This window comes from Dromaius novaehollandiae, chromosome 3, assembly GCF_036370855.1.
Source record: "Dromaius novaehollandiae isolate bDroNov1 chromosome 3, bDroNov1.hap1, whole genome shotgun sequence".
In the NCBI taxonomy this organism is placed as follows: domain Eukaryota; kingdom Metazoa; phylum Chordata; class Aves; order Casuariiformes; family Dromaiidae; genus Dromaius; species Dromaius novaehollandiae.
Window position 1 is genome coordinate 39,398,578 of NC_088100.1, and position 17,835 is coordinate 39,416,412.

General features: G+C 42.5%; 1 long non-coding RNA gene across 1 annotated transcript; it reads left to right on the forward strand.

The window, feature by feature from the left end:
- The first annotated feature begins 804 nt into the window (after positions 1-804).
- Positions 805-15,898, forward strand: LOC112995878 (uncharacterized). Its single transcript, XR_003262285.2, has 3 exons — positions 805-926; positions 9,637-9,690; positions 14,478-15,898. It is a non-coding gene; the product is annotated as an uncharacterized LOC112995878 (long non-coding RNA).
- Positions 15,899-17,835: the final 1,937 nt, after the last annotated feature.

Sequence of the window (17,835 nt, forward strand, 5' to 3'; positions counted from 1 at the left end):
GACTGTGGTCAGGTTCAGCTCAGCCGGTCTGAAACATGGCAGGAAACCTCCTCCTGAAGGAGCTAGTTTGGAGTTTGGGGAGCTAAGCTTTGACTCTGCGCTCCACCTCGAGCTGCCTGAGGCCAATGGGAAGGTGCACCTCCTGTGCTGCAGCTACTCTTACGTGGGTGGACACAGGTGGTCAGTTCCTGGGAGAGGAGCAGCAGGCTGAAACCAGAGCCAAGCAAAGCTGGGGAGGCTTTGGTCTGAAAATGGAAATGCTTTGAAGAGCCGGCTGAGTTATTGTCTCTGCCCTCCAGAGAAGGTTTACAGCCCTAGAAGGGCATAGCCTGGGAGCCATGTTGGATTTCTTGAATGTCCTTGACTTGGACAGACCAGGTACTTAGTGCCAAATGCTGCCCTTTCCTGTTTGCTAGGGAAGTAATCCCTTCCTCCCAGGCGAGTGCAAAGCCACTGTGATCCAGCCACCCTGAGGATGGATTACTATGGTTTATGTGTCTTGAGCTAAACTTACAGGTGATACACAGGCTCTAGCTGGTACAGAAAAGAGCCATCCACCATATTCCTTGCTCAGGCCACCATATGCACATCGTTCTGTATGCACATCCCTCTGATGGCTTCCTGTCAGCTTCTAAAGGCAGTTTGAGGACACAGTCTTAATCTCTGAAGCAATTAATGGCTCAGGTCCCAGCTACATCAAAGGCTGAGCTTTGATCTCTAAACAACTACGACAGCTGCGCTCCTCTGGGACGGTGGACTTTCAGACCTGCTGACAAAGGCGTAACAGTATCCAGTAGCTAGGAGCCGAAGTTCAACAAAGTCAACCTGACCTGAATAAGAAGCGATTTCCTAGCTGTGAGATTAATTAAACATGGGAGCACTTTACCGTGGAAGGCTGCAGATTACAGTCATTTGGACTCTTCAGGGTAAGTGCAGGTATGTTTATAAAAAGCATGCTCTTGCTTCTGGCAACACAGTGACTTAGGACTAGGTTTGCAGAGGGAAGGAAGAGGCTGGCCTGTGCAGTCCCAGTGGTCTTCACTGGTCTTGGACTCTGGGAACTGGCAGGTTCCCTTGGTCATGCCGTTCTCTCATGGTCATTGAGAGAAGGAGGAATGGCCTAGTAATACTTGCCTTTATTGACGAAGACAGTATTTCAAAGGAATCTTATGTTTCTCAGCAGTAGAAAGCAAAACGCTGCCTGATAAGTGATGGTCTGGATGAAACCTGGGAATGCTATGATTTTGTTTTGCCTTCCTCTGAAGAACCAAGGGGTCTGGCGCCTCACTCTAGTGACTTTGCCTTGTATTGGCCAGTCTGAGCTAAACTCGATAGCTGCAGGGCTGCAAAAGCACAGAGCCTAGGAAAGGCTTCAAAACCCATTTGGGAAAATGAGTAAATACCCAGTTAGCACAGGCTGAGTTCTGAGCTAGTGAGTGACGTGCCACAGCAGGACAGATCAGTGCTCTGAGGTGGTGCAGCAAACCTGCTGGAAATGCTTAGCACACCAGCACTGCTCAGCTTGCACCGTCAAGCTTCTCTGTGCACTTGGCTGAGAAAGGGATTTTCCTTTCCATCAGATCAGTAGGGACTCCAGGGATATTTTGACTTCTTCTTTATCATGGTACTGGTTTGTCTACTGGAATAATTTGAACATATCCTGCCTAATCAGGTCCACACAGGGCAGGGATCTCCTGGCTGATTTTATTCTCTGCCTGTGGTAATCTCGCAAAGCCTGAAGAGCCTCAGTCTTTGAGCAAGGTACATATGGTTATCTGAATGGCCTGGAGCACCCATGAGAACAAAGTGAGTCATCAAGCTGTTTTTTCTGCCTTACATTTTATGAAAACAAGAAAGCTAAGGGTGATTCATGCCAAGGTTCTGGGCTACCATAAGTCTTTTTTTTTTTTCTGGACATGTCCTCTTTTCCTCTTTCTCAGAAGATTTTTGGTGAACAGAGTCAGGCCAGTGTCTGGTTTTTGAAGTATTATCTGTGAGGAGAGGTAGACAGAGGCTGTCTGTGCTGCCCAGTGGGATGTCAGCTGTAGGTGCTGGTGGTCCATGGGAGCTGGCCTGAGCATGGGCCTGAAATGCTGGGAGCTGGGAAAGTGGGTTCCTGCTGTGCTCTCTGGACAGCCATGGAGCCCATCTGGGAGCTACTAGAAAAGGCCCTCCTTAGGGGCAGGGACAGAGGCAGAAAACTCTCTCTCTCCCCTCTCTTCCACCCAGGGCTACCACATGCTCTGTGCACATGGCAAATGCTGCACCCTCCTCACTGTTTTCAAAAATGTAGTAACCTTATCCAGGTGACACAGCCTTCCAAACTCCAGCAGTCTTCAGGAAACACTGGCAATTCAAATTACAATTCAGACTCTTCCTTTTATTCCCAAACTCACACCAAAGTCCACACTTTCATCAAGAAATAGCTGTAATAGAGATAAAGCAATTCCTGCAGTCCTCTTTGAGATTTCTGATGATGAGCTTTCTGATGATGGGGAAAAAAAGAAGATATGTCCTATAAAGCAAATGGATCTACAGTAACTGTAGCTCTTAATTTTCATATCATTATGACTAATTCTACTACTATGCCTTATTTTTTGGGTTCAGCCCTCATAACTTTTTTTTCTTTTTGTCTCACATTGGCCACTTTTTGCTGACTTCTCCCTCCACAGCATTTCATATTTTTATCCTGTTATTCAGATTGTCCAGGTTCTGATCATCTTCTTTCCACTGTGGCAACTTCTACCTCATGACCTTTCTTGCGTATAAAAATACAACTTCAAAAATGATCCACCTTGCTGTCAAGGTGGATACATTCTCTCCTGCATTGTTTCTATGTCACTTCTGCTTTACATGTTGTTCAAAATAGGTTTTATTCTGCTAATGCAGACCATCAACTGCAGCCAGGTGCTCCTTGGTCATATGTGATTGCTTTTCTTTACCTTCTCATTCATGTATATGCATGTCTCACTCTATTCTGTATGTTGTAAAGCTTGCCCTCAACTTGTCCACTATATATTCGTCTTCATATATTTCCCATGGGATCCATCAGTCAGTCCATTCTAAATTATACTGTTTTTGTTGCTGCCTCCACAAGCTCAAGCCAAAGCAACAAGTAATACTTCCCTCTGATGGTTACATTCTGCACTATCGATGTATGTTGCTTTATTTGCCCATTTGTATTGCAACTAAGTCTTCATGCCAAGTTCCTGATCCTCTCTGGGTAAATAAATAGTCCCAGAATACACAAGGGAACTCAAAGCCCTCATTAAAAAACTGAAATGGTAGTTTTCGAAAGAATGAAGCCAGCTAATGAAGTCCTGCAAAATTTGATTTGCTGAGCAATGTTCTCCAGCCTATTCATTTTTAAAATCATAGTACTTTATGTTATAAAATGTCTGAAGCCTTTGAATTTTCCCTTTGGCCATCATTAGGTCGTATTTCAAATTCCTGGCACTCTTATTTAAATCTTCAATAAGTTAAATCGTTATGAGACATATTTTGAGTCTGTAATACTTTCCCCAAGTATACACAGAACATAAATCAAATATTCATCATATAATCATGATTCAAATATATAATGTTCCAGACATGTTTAGAGCAAATGTAGATAACTTTAATTAAGGAAGTTGTGGGATTAGAAGTGAGATGTAATGGGTGGCAAACTGGCAATTTTTTTATCAGTGGAGCCTCACAGAAAGTATCATGTTTAAGCTGTCTCTCCTTTCCTTTTGCCTCAGCACTTTTTTCCCACCCATCTTTGGTCTTTATTAGAGGGTACTGTTTTCACCTGTTCTCTGCTGGAGTTATCGTTATGAGTATGCACAAGTATACATATCATGGTTGTGTTCAGTTGTTAAAAAGCCTTAGAAATTGTCAGCGTTGCTGAATACATTCTCAACAAAATTAAGACCCAATGAACAATTTCAAAATAAGATTTTTCTTCAGAATTTCAATGAAACGCATTCCAAATGGAAGTAGCTTTCACCAGAATGAGGTAGAACATTAATGAAGTCATTAATATACTTTTAGAAGTCAAGAGAGATACTTTTAATTTCCTCCAACTGGAGTAAACATAAGCCAAACCCTCCAAAACCTTCAAAATGATGCAAAAGAACTTTGCACAGAGTTCAGCAAATAGAAAGCAACAGAGCTCCTAGAGGAAGCTGGAGGTGGCCTAACTGCCCCAATCTTTCATTCTTCCTCAGCTGCCCTCCTGCAAAATATCCCTATGACCTCCTGCCAGTGAAGTGTCCTCACATCCAGTGAAGTAGGTAACAGTGCACTGGAACACAGTATAGTATCTTGAGAAGTCCCGCAGTAGGATCTGATTTGTGCCACAACCACGATTGTTATTTCACTGTTGGCCTCAAAGAAAAACCAAGCCCAAAGTAAAAAAACAGAAGCAAACACCCCAATAATTTTAGTCGTCTTTGGCTCCTCTGCCCATTGCTTAGCATGGGACATCATTTTTTGTCAGTGGCTGGGTGAACAGCATGTGGTGACATGCACAGAAGCCAAATAAATGGGGATGATTTATACACATTTTTGTCCTGGTAGCACCTTTTGGGGATAAAAAGTTCAAATGGTGTACCCAGTGCCATTCCTTCTGTTGACATATATCATCTACCAAATGCACTTGAGGATTTGTGTTCCTGGCCTGTTTCAATAAGTTTGTTTTCCTGACCAGTCTTGTTTTCTACTCTGAAAGATCTATAAACCTGAAGAAGATGTAGCTGGATGGCTGCTCAGTGATAGCAGATACCCAATCTGCTCTTCCCTGTTGAGCCTGCTTTGGCCTCCTGACACTGGCAAGTTCCAGGGGTGCACATTCACAGAAGAACTAATTGGGGAAGGAGGGGAATGTGATATTGTCCTATTCTCTTACCTAAGGCAATGTTACTAGTACTGTGCTTTCACTATCACTGTATGCATACAGGAGTTTCCAAAATGAAGGCAGAGATATTTCAGTTGTCCTTACAAGGCAAAGGCAAGGACAGTGGCCTGGTTTGTAACCACAATGCACAGGAACCCTGGGTTCCTGAGGCTGCCAGGGAAACATGTTTCCTTTCAAATAATACTTCCCCCCCTCCACCACAGCTGTATCCTATATGATATCTATATGGCCCAGTGCAAAGCCACAGCCATCATCACTGACACAGCATGTGGAGAAAAGAGAAAAATAAATTCAATCTTTACTTCTTTACAAGTCAGGTTTTGACTGTGAAGGGGTTATTCCTACTACTTTTTCTGTGTCTAACACAAGTACCACGACTACCACCACAAGTCAGCAAACACACCAGCAGCACTCAGAGCAGGGGGAGAAAAGTGGCTGTACTCCAAAGGACACATTTCCAGCAAACACCCAGCTGAGAGCATTCAAAACCAGCTGGAATGTCTGTTTAGTGTTCGGATCACCTCACAGGGTCTCACATGTGGCTTCTTCGCTGCGTACAATAGTAGCAATATAACCAAAGTGCTCAGAAATTCAAGTCGCTCTTCTGCCACCTCACTTGTCTTAATTTGAATGGAGTTTCTTTGGTCGGGTCAGGTATGAAGAGTATAGGATGTTTCCATCCACTTTATTTATTCTACGAAACTCTAAAAACTTTTTTCTGGAATCCAGCAAGATAAAAACTTCCCTCTTCAGATTTTCCTTCCCAGCGCCAGGGAGCTGAACCTGCTCTGCATGTGCTGTGAGCATAGAGCAATAGGACGGAGCAGATGAGAGCTCTCTGCATCACTGGAAGATGCAGATGGAGTGGGACCAAAAGCAGAGACAATATATCCAATACCTCTTCTACACTCTACTTCAATTTCTATTTCCATGAATTCTTCACCCAGTCCTGCCCTTTTTCATCTCATGTTCTTGAGGATACATGAGAGCTAGCAGTGGCATAGCAGGAGTGGCAGGAACTTGGGAATAAGGAATGAAACAGGACCTCCATTAGCCTATGATTACCCTCGCTTTCCACTATTTTTGTAACCCTGGATCTCGATGTGGATGCAATGCTTGCATGCTTAAAAGCTGCATGAAACTGTGAGGCATGAAATGCTATCGGAGTCCTTTAATTAATATTTAATCTCTCTGATGTCTATGAGCAGCCTTCAGTCATGCTTACAGGGAAGATAATAACATTTTTTGCTTTGCTTCACCTGTCTAGGAACTTCAGGGTCCTGGCTTGTATACATAGACCTACATTCAATCAGAATTTAGCCTGCTCAGTATTTAAATGCAGTCATATAGATACACACATACAAATATATATATACACACACCCAAATATGTGTTCACTATACATAGAATATATATTGACTATGTATTTAAAGTACATTTATTTTTCAGTGTTGACTTCTTTGATAAAGTCAAATTATCCAATTTCTGCACTTTCTAGTAGAAAAAAAAAGGCAGACAGGACAGGCAACTTGGTTATACTCACCAATGAAAAAACTTTAATATTCCCCTAGATTTTGAGGCCAGATGGAACCAGTCGTGACCCTCCAGCCTGATTTCCTGGGAAATGTCAGCATCATGCTCACAACTCTAGGTTAAACTAGTGCTTATGAACACAATGAAGCAGGAAGAGCATTCCTTGCATTGCCTGGAGGCAGAAGATAGGCTGGTCTGAGGTGATTAGTGGAGAAGAGGTAATAAAAGCCCACATGAAAACTGTGTTATTCAGAAAACAAGCAGGCCCACATAAGCTGGCAGAGGTCTGTTCTGTATATGGTCCAAGCTCCAACTGCCCATCATACCTTAAATCCATCTTTCCCTACAATACTATAGGCAGAGCTCTCCACATCAGCTAAGCAGAAGGGAGACAAAAGTATGCAGGCATATGATGGGGACTTTGAGAAATTCAAGCTTAATGACACAAAGGCAGATCCGGTGAAGACAGGTGAAAAGAAGCAAAACAGCTCAACCTACAGTTTGAAAATATAGTGGTAGGCAATCTATTTTCTTTCTCTCTCTCTTTTTTTTTTTTTTAATAAGCAATGAGTCTATGGCCAGATTAGCGCATGGAGGTTACAGTAACTGTCCTCTGAGCAGGGTGGCGCAGCATCGCCCTTCTGCTGGTAGCAGATGAGTCGGCGACAACCTCCTCAGCAAGGCACCACTGTGGTGTGCTCACACACTTTCCCGTGATACCATCGTGTTGGGCGGCACTCACGGTAAAGGCAATAAAAAAAGATGGGGTAAATTTGATCGCTGGATGTATATGGGAAGTGGGTATTACCAATTTAGATGTGAGTGAACTTTTGTGACCTGTGTGCTTATCTTCAACTATGTCCCAGGTGCTGATGGCACATCTACTGGGCTTCCTTCTTGCCTCCTCTGCAAAACCATGTACCTTAGTTGTTCTGAAACCACATGGCCAGTCCTTGTTGGAAGGGACGAGTGAACTGTAACTTAAATCTGGGCACACCTGTAAAAATGGTCTATGATCACTTTTCTAAAGAGAAAGCTATTATATCTTTGGCACACCTAGGTGAGGCCCCTTCCAGCAAAACCAGCAACTACCATTTATTCCACTGTCACTTTTTTTGCTGAGAGAACTCTGAGTTTCATCTCTAAAAGCCAGCAGTCCATGTCTGAATATTGCTTATGCAAAGACCAAATATAGGGTAAGCTGAGGATAAATATACCATGTTCAGGGAATAGGAAGAGTTTATGGGGCTTTTTAGTAATAGTTCATTAGGAGAAAGTGGAGTACAAGACCATGTTATAAAGCAGACAGGGAACTGGAAGTGAGGTAAGTGAAAGGCATGTGATAATTTCAATTTACTGCTTAGTTCTACAGAGTACCACATGGATGTCATCAGCACATATGGATAACTTAGGCTATGGATCTGCTAATGGTAGCTTATGGCATTCCTGCCTGTTCATCCTCTCTCGCCTGTCACCTCTCCTTGCTTGCAGAGTATGCTGACAGAATGGTTTGTGCAGCAACACAGTGACCCTGCTCGGGCAGTGGGTCTGGATTTGCAAAATGCTTTCCCCCCCTTGCAAAAAAAAAAAAAGAAAAAAAGTTTTCTTAAAGACAGATTAGTTTCCTAACCTTGTTCACAGACTCTCCCCACAAATTGGGAGAAGAGCAGTGGATTGAGTGAGACACAGAAATTCCTCTGGCCTTTGTTGCCACCAGGGACAAGACATCACAGAGCCGCAGTCTTATGTCCTGCTTCTAGCTTGACTCAAACTCACTGTAGGATGCTGGGAAAGTTACTTGGCATCTGTGCATCTCAATACCTCAATGTCTTCCACTGCAAAGTGGAGTCACTCACATTTACCCAACTTGGTGAAGATTTGAGCTATACATGACGTATTCTCCATGTATGTGTGTAGTACACACATTTGCACACACATGCTTTTACAAACATACGTGCACACACAGTTTCTTTCCTATGGATATTTTTGTGTCAGAAATAGGCTTGCTGCCAGAAATGAACAGGACTACTTCTCTGGGAATATTGTGCAGTTGCTAATTTCACTACCGGAACTGTGTTGCTGCACAATCTGGCCTCCTTCCACAACTGCCTCTATTGAAAATAAAGGGGACTGATGAGTCTGTGGATAATGGTAAACATATGGAACTCAGGCAGCGTTATACATTAAAAGCCAGAACACATTAAAAGGTATTTTAGTTGTTGGCAGCATAAGATCAGTGTAGGAAACATCATCTAACAGAGAAATCTCATACCAATAAGTTTCATACTCTGACAACATTTGGCATTTTTCTTCCACTAAAATAAATAAATAAATAAATAAATGACTAATTCAAAGCAAGGGCCAAACTGTTAAGTTTCAAATTAGTTTGTCATAACTGCAAAAATACTCGAACTTTGGTTTTGTTTATGTTGGAAACTACTTTCGTTTCAGACTAGGTCACTTCGTTTTCTTTTGAGTGTACACGAGACCTTTGACTCCTTGGAGTACACAGGAGACGAATTGAGTAATGTGATGTCATTGCCTTGCGGAGTTCTCATAACACTAAATATATTAGTCACTCACTTTGCCAGTACCAAGAGGGTAAAAAAGAAATTTAGCAAGACTATGGTATTATGCAGATGGACAACAATAATTGTTCCCTGTGATATATGCTACTTTCTCTCCGTTATTTCAGCCTTTTTGTTGTGACGCCTGCGAAGACCATATTTTGGCTAGGTGATATTGCTCACCCAAACATTTGCTGCCTTCTTGCTGTATATATTTGTTGTGCAAAATCAGTGAAATTTAGCACTCATAGCAGCAATTTACATCCATTAATTTAAATAGCTTGAAAGCTTGACTTTTGTTTTACTGGGACGGAAGGTCATTCAGACCATCACTTATACCAGAGGCCATATATTTGGGAATAGCCTATTTGATGTTAGTTCCTGCTCGTTTTTTCTGTTGATGAGGGTGGAAAGGTTGAATGAAGGTATCGTTACACTTAGCAAATATCGGTTCACCCAGTGTTTCTCCTTATAAAGTATAAATGTCAGACCTTTGCTCCAGTGAAATGCAATGTTAGATTTTATACAGGCTCCACGTTGTTCACACCAAATACTTATCTGTTGGGTAATGACAACATATTCTCACATGGGATGGCAGTAAATATAAAGAAGTATAATTTTCTCTTTATATTTTCACAGCTAGCATTCAGAAAAAAAGAATAATTTCCCTTACTGATACTGGGATTACTTCAAGTAAGTTTTGTGAGTGACTTTTGCTCCTGCTTTTAGTGCCACTGGTTTTCATGTGCAAGGGTTATTTTTTATTTTATCACATGCAATCCAAAATTAATAATGCAGATTGTGGGAAGTGTGCTGAGATTCTGATGCTAGTGCAGAAAATACTAAAGCAAACCTGGAGATTTATCATGATGTATGGACCACTAAAGCCATGATCTTAAAGTATAATTAGGCATTAGATAATTCTAAAATCAATTCAGTATGGTCGGATTTTTCTTAGGGATGCTTGAGGGAAAGAAAACATGCAAGCAAAATGCTATCCACTGAATAAATTATGGTTATAAGATCTCAGTTCCTGACATGCTTAAAAGTCAGGAAAAAAATAAAAGGCTGGTCAACCCTTCTCAAAATCTCTAGCATATGAATCAGCTTGAAGAGCTACTTGGGTTTTGCTAAGTGTCTAGTGGAAAAGTACCTTTAAATCATCCTATAAGCCTTTTGCTCACTCTTTCAGTATTTAAGTGTCTACGCTGAAGTGAGAAGTGACTTAGTTTAACTCAACTATGACTGTACTCAAAGGCACAGCCAATTCTTAGAGACTTAAACCAATGAGGGATTAACTCCTTCAGCTGTTTCTGGCCTCCTCCACCCAGAACTAGGAAGGAAAACAAGTCTCCCCACCCTTGTAGCCCTCCTGTCTTTAAGCTGAAGTCATGCAGACAAAATCTTGTGTTCATGGGAAAACCGATGTCCATCAGTAATTGATCACGAAACAGATGATGCAGTTAGACTAAAACAAGGTGGGAAGACCCATTTCCCCCAGGACTAACGAACACATCCTCCCATTCCCCAAATCCTAAAATCTCATTCTTTTTTAACATTAACTGTCCTCGCTGTAACCTACTTAGTCCACATAAACCTTATATGTTTCACATGATGTGATGTTAAGCCTTTCCAAAAAAAACAGGGATGACAGAATGGCATTATTGTGGGGTCAATAATTTTGTATAGTGTGTAAAGTCATGTTATTGTTACTGTTTGTGCTTCTTAAGAAAAAAACCTGAACAAAAGAAATTCCTAAAGTATGCCACGTTTGTTAATGGAGCACCTGGGCCACCTTCCCCCCCACCCTGCCTCCATCAGTGAATGCTGGTTTGGCCAAGTAATGCAAGCAATTAGTGAAAACTATCTGGAATAGAAAGCACTGTCACAGAAGCGCAGCATTATTGAGGTTGGAAGGCACCTCTGGAGATCGTCTAAGTCCAACCTCCCTGCTCAGAGTGGGGTCAACTACAGCAGGTTGCCCAGGATTGTGTCCAGTTGGGTTTTGAATATTTCCAAGGATGGAGACTCCACAACCTCTCTGGGTGACCTTTCCAGTGCTCAGTCACCCTCACAGGAAAAGGGTTTTTTATTATGTGTATTCCTGCATTTAAGTTTGTGTCCATTGCCTCTCGTCTTTTCACTGGACACCACTGAGATGAGTTTGGCTCCATCTTCTTTACTCCTTGCCTTCAAGTATTTATACACATTGGGAAGAACCCCCAAGCCTTCTCTTCTTGAGGCAAAATGTCTCAGCTCTCCCAGGCTCTGCTCATATGAGAGGTGCTCCACTCCCTTAGTCATCTCCATGGCCCTTCACTTAACCCGCCTCAGTAACTGCATATCTCTCTTATACAGGGGAGCCCAGCACAGGACCTAGCACTCCACATGTGGCCTGACCAGTGTTGAGTAGAGAGGAAAGATTACCTCCCCCAACCTGCTGACAACACTCTTCCTAATGTACCCCAAGGTGCTATTGGCCTTCTTTGCAGCAAGGACCCGTTGCTGGTCCGCGTTCAACTCGTCCACAAGGATTCTCAGGTCCTTTTCTGCCAAACTGCTCTCCAGCTGGTTGTTTCCCAGCCTGTACTGGTGCCTGGGGTTATTCCTCCTCTGGGGCAGGACTTTGCACTTTCCTTTCTTGAGCTTCATGAGGCTCCTGTTGGACCATTTCTCCAGCCTGTCAAGGTCCCTCTGAATGGCAGCACAGCCCTCTGGTGTATCAGCCATTCCTACTTCTGTGTTGGATGCAAACTTGCTGAGGGTACATTCAGTCCCATCATACAGGTCACTAATGAAGGTTTTAAACAGTATTGGCCCTCAGTATTTACCGCTGGCGGACACCACTAGTGATTGGGGTCCAGCTGCATTGTGTGCCATTGATCACAACCTTTTGAGTCCAGCAGGTCAGTCAGTTTTTAATCTACTTCACTGTCCATTTAGCTAGCCTGTACTTCACCATCCTTGCCATTGAGGATGTTACAGGAGACAGTGTTGAAAACCTTACTAAAGTCAAGATAAATAACATCGACTGCTCTCTTCCTGTCCATGAGGCTAGTCATCTCATTGTAGAAGGATATCAGGCTGGTCAGGTATGATTTCCCCTTCATAAATCTATGCTAACTGCTCCCTATCACCTTTTTGTCCTTGTTTGTAAATGGCTTCTGGTAGGATTTGCTCTACCTATCACCTTCCCAGGGGTCAAGGTGAGGCTGACCGGCCTGTAGTTCCTCAGATCTTCCTTCTTGCCCTTCTTGAAGATAGGGTGACATTTGCTTTCTTCTAGTCCTCAGGAACTTCTCCTGATCACCAGGACCTTTCAAGGATAATCGAGAGTGGCCTCGCAGTGGCACTGGCCAGCTCACTCAGCTCTCATGTGTGCATCCTGTCAGGTCCCACGAACCTGTATATGTCCAATCTGTTCCCTAACCTGATCCTCCTCTACTGAGTAAGATCCTCTTCCTCATCTGGAATTTTATTCCATAAAAATGCTCCATCTGAAATCACAGGGTCTGGGCCCAGGGTTTCGGCTTGTGATTTAAATTAGGTTCTTCAATTCACATCCAAAGAAAGAATATAAGAACATGTGGCTATACAATGTATACTATGTGTTATAATTTACTGATTTTTATTCAGGGATGTTGCTTCAAGGCCTACCTCATGTCTTGTAAAGGCTAAAATGACAGCAATATCTACCTCTGCCTTGCGCACAAAAACACTTGAGCAAAAATGCTCTAGTTTGCTGCCCAGAATCTCCCCTCACTCTTTTCAGTTGTCCATCTCAAGCTGAGGTGCTTTCCAAGAAAGTTTGTGCTCTTGATCCAGGGCTGAATTGCAGAGCCAGCTGTGGAGAGTCAGCCTTGATCCTTACCAATTCCTTCCTGCCATTCTGTTCTCGGATGCAGTTTTGATGTTATTACGAGGTGTGCTCTGCTCTGGAAGATATGCAGGGAACACTGATGGCCAGTTTCACCCTAGCCTAGCCTAATACCTACTTGTGAATCTTCTCTAACATGTGATCTTTTCGTGTAGCACTAGCGTATTACAGATATCAGATATCCATCCTCCAAGATCATTGTTAAATGTAGGCTGGTCATGTGGCTCACAAGTGATAAACGCCATGAGCAGAGGAAACATTCCAGAGACTTTTGGCCCAGATTTAGATGTTTTTTTAGGCCTCTAACTCCCACTGAAGTAAAATAGGAGTTAGGAACTTAAGTATCTTTTACCGATATCCCAATAGCACTCTGCTCTGTAAAAACAGACCTGCTCTGAAAGCTCCCATATTCCTGGTGCCCTTTCTGCTTGCTGATCCTGTATTCAGAAACAGCCACTATTGGCAAAGGGACTTTTTCCATCCCATCAGCTTTGACCTACCTGTAGTGAGCCACATAACTATGAATTGTGGATGAATCACTGAGATTGCTAAGTAATGAAATCACTGACCTTAAAAAGAGGCTCCAGATGGCTCAGAAGGCAAATGTCCCATTAGAGGTTGCCAGGAGTACATCATCCAGGTGCCCTGTTCCATATGTTGCTGGTTCCCAGTTGAATGCCAAGCTCAGTGCTTCACTCCTGCTTTTTAAATTGCCCTGTGGAAGCAGCCAAAGCTATTAAAAGGGCTGTTTCATTCATATTTCCTACTTTATTAAATTGGCTCAGTATAGGAGTGATTCATCTTCCACTTAAACACACTCATCCCTCTGCAATTCATCTTGAAAAAGGTACAATATGAATGAAAGGAAGGGTCTTCAGGGATGAGATGGTTCTGTTGGGCTGCATGGGACTCATGGCTCTGAGATCTGCACGCCTTGAGAACAGGGTAGCAGAGCAGTCTGGGTCAAAGGCCAGTGCAGTATTTGGCCCCCCACACTGTACACCATTCAGCATTTCCCAAACTCCCTTTCTGGAGTCATGTTTATGGCTGCACTAGAAGGCTTTCTAAGGCTGTGTAGCAAAACAGCAGATGTGAGTGGCTGTACAACAGTCTGTGAATAGCAAATTTTGCTGAAGTATTATAAATGCATACACTCTGAACCAGCTCCAGTGACAATTTGGAAAAATGAATGACGGTTTGTTTTGATGTACATTTTTAAAGTCATTATTTATCAGATTTACACAGTTGTATCAATGGATATAAAATGAGCCAATATGTTGGAAAATGCTGTAAAGGCTCCTCGGTCCAGCCATCTGAATTTTGCACATTTTGTTACCTTTGACCTGTGTTTTACTGCGTATTTCCATGGTGACAGAAAAAGTGTTTTATCTTCTCATTCCTAAAGCAAACCCAGGAAATACATCCCCTAATGTGTTTTGTTTGGGTGATCGGAAAGGGGTCATCAGCCAATTTTTGGTTAAGGAGGTCATTGGCCAGACTTGTTATACAAGTATACATTTAAATTCAAAGTTATTCTGCTGAGGTCTGTGCCATTTCACCACTGTAATAATGCAGAATTTGACCTCTTATGTCCTCTTCACAGGACATGGTGAAAGCTCTGTGCTCCCCGTGTGTGAGGATCCTGTGACTCTAGAGCTTTCCTCCATGTTGGACTCCTGCACAGGCGAGAAGGTGGGCACTACTGTGGGAAGCAGTTGCTGAGGGAACTGTAGTTCATACCATGGAAGGATCTAAGTCCGTGGCTAAAAGAAGTGCCACTAAAAAAGAAAAAAACCCTCTTCCTTCCAAGAACTAGGTGAATAGGAGTGCCTGACTTACAGAAAACAAAAAAGGCTTGAATGCACATGAGCAGCAATGTAAACACTGGGCAGCAGTTTTATACCCATGCCAGTTACTTTATTTTGGACAAGCATTTTTCGTACCACAGGTTGTTGTAAAGCTCAAGGGAAAGAAGAGACAGTTTCCTGAGAAAGAAATTAGTTTTGTATGAGGAGTCCTGGCTTTCCCAAAGGGTAAAACTATGGACATAGCCCTGGAAGGTCAGACTGGGAAATACAAGGAGTGGTGGATGAAGGCTCTCCCAAAAGCTTTCTATATGACTTTGGAGAGAATATCTGTGCCCTGAAGCAGGACTGAATGGAAAATTTAATTTTAACTCTGTGTATGAATCTCTGAAAGTTGAACAGGGCCTCAAGGCCCAAGGTTAATGGTGTCCTGCTGAGAGAGCCCTATCTAAATTAGAGCCTTCAAACTTCACCTCAGTTTTCTTCATCCATGATGTGACTTTGAAAGACAGAAACCCAGGAGAAGTCAAGATGAGGCCCTCCCTTTAAAGTGGCCAGTGGAGAGGTGTTCAACGAATGAGCTCCTAGAATGCATATTTCAAATTCTGATAACAAAATTTCACCTTTTCCTTTAGCTTTTAAGAAAAAGTTGGACTTCAGTCAGTTCCCACATTTTAGTGTTTTTCATAGTCATTCCAGCCTGTCTACATACCTATTGGCACTGTGCCAATGAACATTTTCTCTGTTGTGCCAGCAACTATGATTTCTTCCCATCAGGTGATGCATAAAGACATAATTAGTGAAAGTCTGGGTATTAATTCCACTAAAAAAGTGGAGAATCATCTTGAGAGTAGTTGTAGAGCAGAATGTATTTTCCCTCTCGCACATATTCAAGAAGTGAAAGTGGAACTAAAAGACAGAATGAAACATTTTCAGATAGGCCTGTCCATCTCACAAGGGTATGTGTAGGAAGAAACTGAACTATGAAAGTGGCTGGGTTTTAAGAACCTTGCGTTGAAGCTGGAAATACAGGAAACTGATATAGGCATAGAAATAATATGCAACTATGAATGAAAAGTAAAAGTGTTGAGACTTTTGTCAAGGTACCATTAATTAAGGATTCCTACTTTTCCAAATTATCAGTCTGGTTTCTTCTGTGGAACAATTACTGGAAACAGATATCTGTTCTTTCTGAAAAATATCTTGTAGCAAGATGCTAAAGCAGACATCATCTAGAAAAAACTTTTGGGTGATTTTTGCCTTGTCCTTGCATAGAGAATGAATGTTGTGGTTGTTCAAAAATAATCTCAAAATAAATTAAGTTGTAGTAAGGGAAAAGGTTCTCATGTTAATGCTTGTTTTCAGGCCAACATAAATCCACAAACGTTGTTTTTATCATATAACCAAGCTATCTTAGATCTAGGCTCTGAATTCTCCCTTTTTATACCCATTTATTGAAAATAAAGCAAATTACATGTAGTTAGGACAGTCAATTACTTTCACTTCAGAAACTTAACATGAAGTGAACCGGTGTCTTGGAGTCAAATCAGCAAATCACTGTTCTGGCAATGATGCTTCATGTCTAAGACTCATTCTGAATAATGCAGATCATGACTGACATGGAGGCTTGGGTCCAGGGACTTCAGGTTTCAGTTTCTAAGCTGATTGATCTAGAGGAGGCCCATTTTTATACTCCACCTTTGCTGAAAATTGGGCCTTTCTGAGCTGAAGATCTAATCACTTTTCAAAATGTTGGTCTTTATTTGATTAGCATGATGTTCTGTGGTGAAGTCTGAAAACTTTATCCCAGAGAATTATTCTTTTACTGGAGCCTTCTACAAAGGAAAAGAATATCTAAATAATCTCTTTCCCCAGAGCCTAACTTTCTCAATCATATCCCATCCACTTGAATTCCATCTTCCCTGACTTCCTGGCAGAAAACTAGGCAATTTCTTTTTCCTACCAAGTGCTCTCCTGCGCAGTTCTTCTGCCTTTCTGAGTGCTAGGAGAGGGAGAGGTGGATTTTGTAGCATCAGATTCAGTCTATTCCAGAACAAGCATTGGGAATGGGAAGAAGAGGACTTTCAGAAGTAGGTGCACCAGAAAGGCCACTATTTGCACCTCCTTTTATGTGAGGCTTCTGCATTTCTGCTGTGATAGTAAAATACAAGGAGTTTGGCAGTGACCATTAGCCCTATGCCATTTAGGGCTTCATAAGTCAATAAAAACTTCACCTAAGAGGATGATAAAGCTTCAGAGACAATGCATCCCTAGGAAAAAAAAAAAGGTAGTGTAGAATAATATCCAGCTGGTGAGGGCCAGTTTCAAGCACAGGTGAATAGTCTGTTGTTGCTTCGAGGCTGAATACAATGCAAGGTCATAAATCATCATGCTGCCTCTTTTGCCTATGCCACAACTCTGTGAAGCCAAGGTGGCTGCCTGGAAGTGTGCATGAGGAAGTAAAGACTCCTGGAGAAGGGAAATTCTCCAGCTCTTTTCCTATACTTCCCCTGGCAGCAGGCAGTACAACGAGCTGATTCTCCAAAGTTCTTCTCCTGATTCTCTGTCCTAGGGCTAGCGCTTGTCCTTCCCACACCCATCCCACACTACTTCACTGATCTGAGTGGTTGATTCTCATCCGGATGCAATCCTCCATCCACAGGGCAATAAGAATTCAATGCTACTTGCACTGCTAAAAAACTTGGAGCTGTCTCTATGCTCAAGTGTTTCGATCCACAGCTGGCTTGACAACAGCTGAAATGGTCATGAGAGAAACAGAGCTATACTTGTGTCTTTTCCATGGTCCTCTACTTATAAGAGAATCATAGACTAATTCAGTCTGGAAAGAATCTCTGGAGGTCATCAGGTCCTCCCCCTGCTCAAAGCAGGGACCCCTTCAAAGTCGGATCCAATTTGAAAGTTGGGTCAGGTTGTTTAGAGTCAGATCCACTGAATTTGGAGTATCTTCAAGAAGATACTGGGTGACCTTTTCCAGTGTCTGACCAGCCTCATTACAAACAAATTCTCCTAATGTCTAATGGAGATTTGCCAAGTTGTGCCCGTTGCCTCTGAGCCTTTCATTGTGCAATACTGAGAAGAGTCTGGCTCTGCCTCCTCTCTGCCCTCCATTCAGTGGTTGTAGGCCCCTCCTTAGTC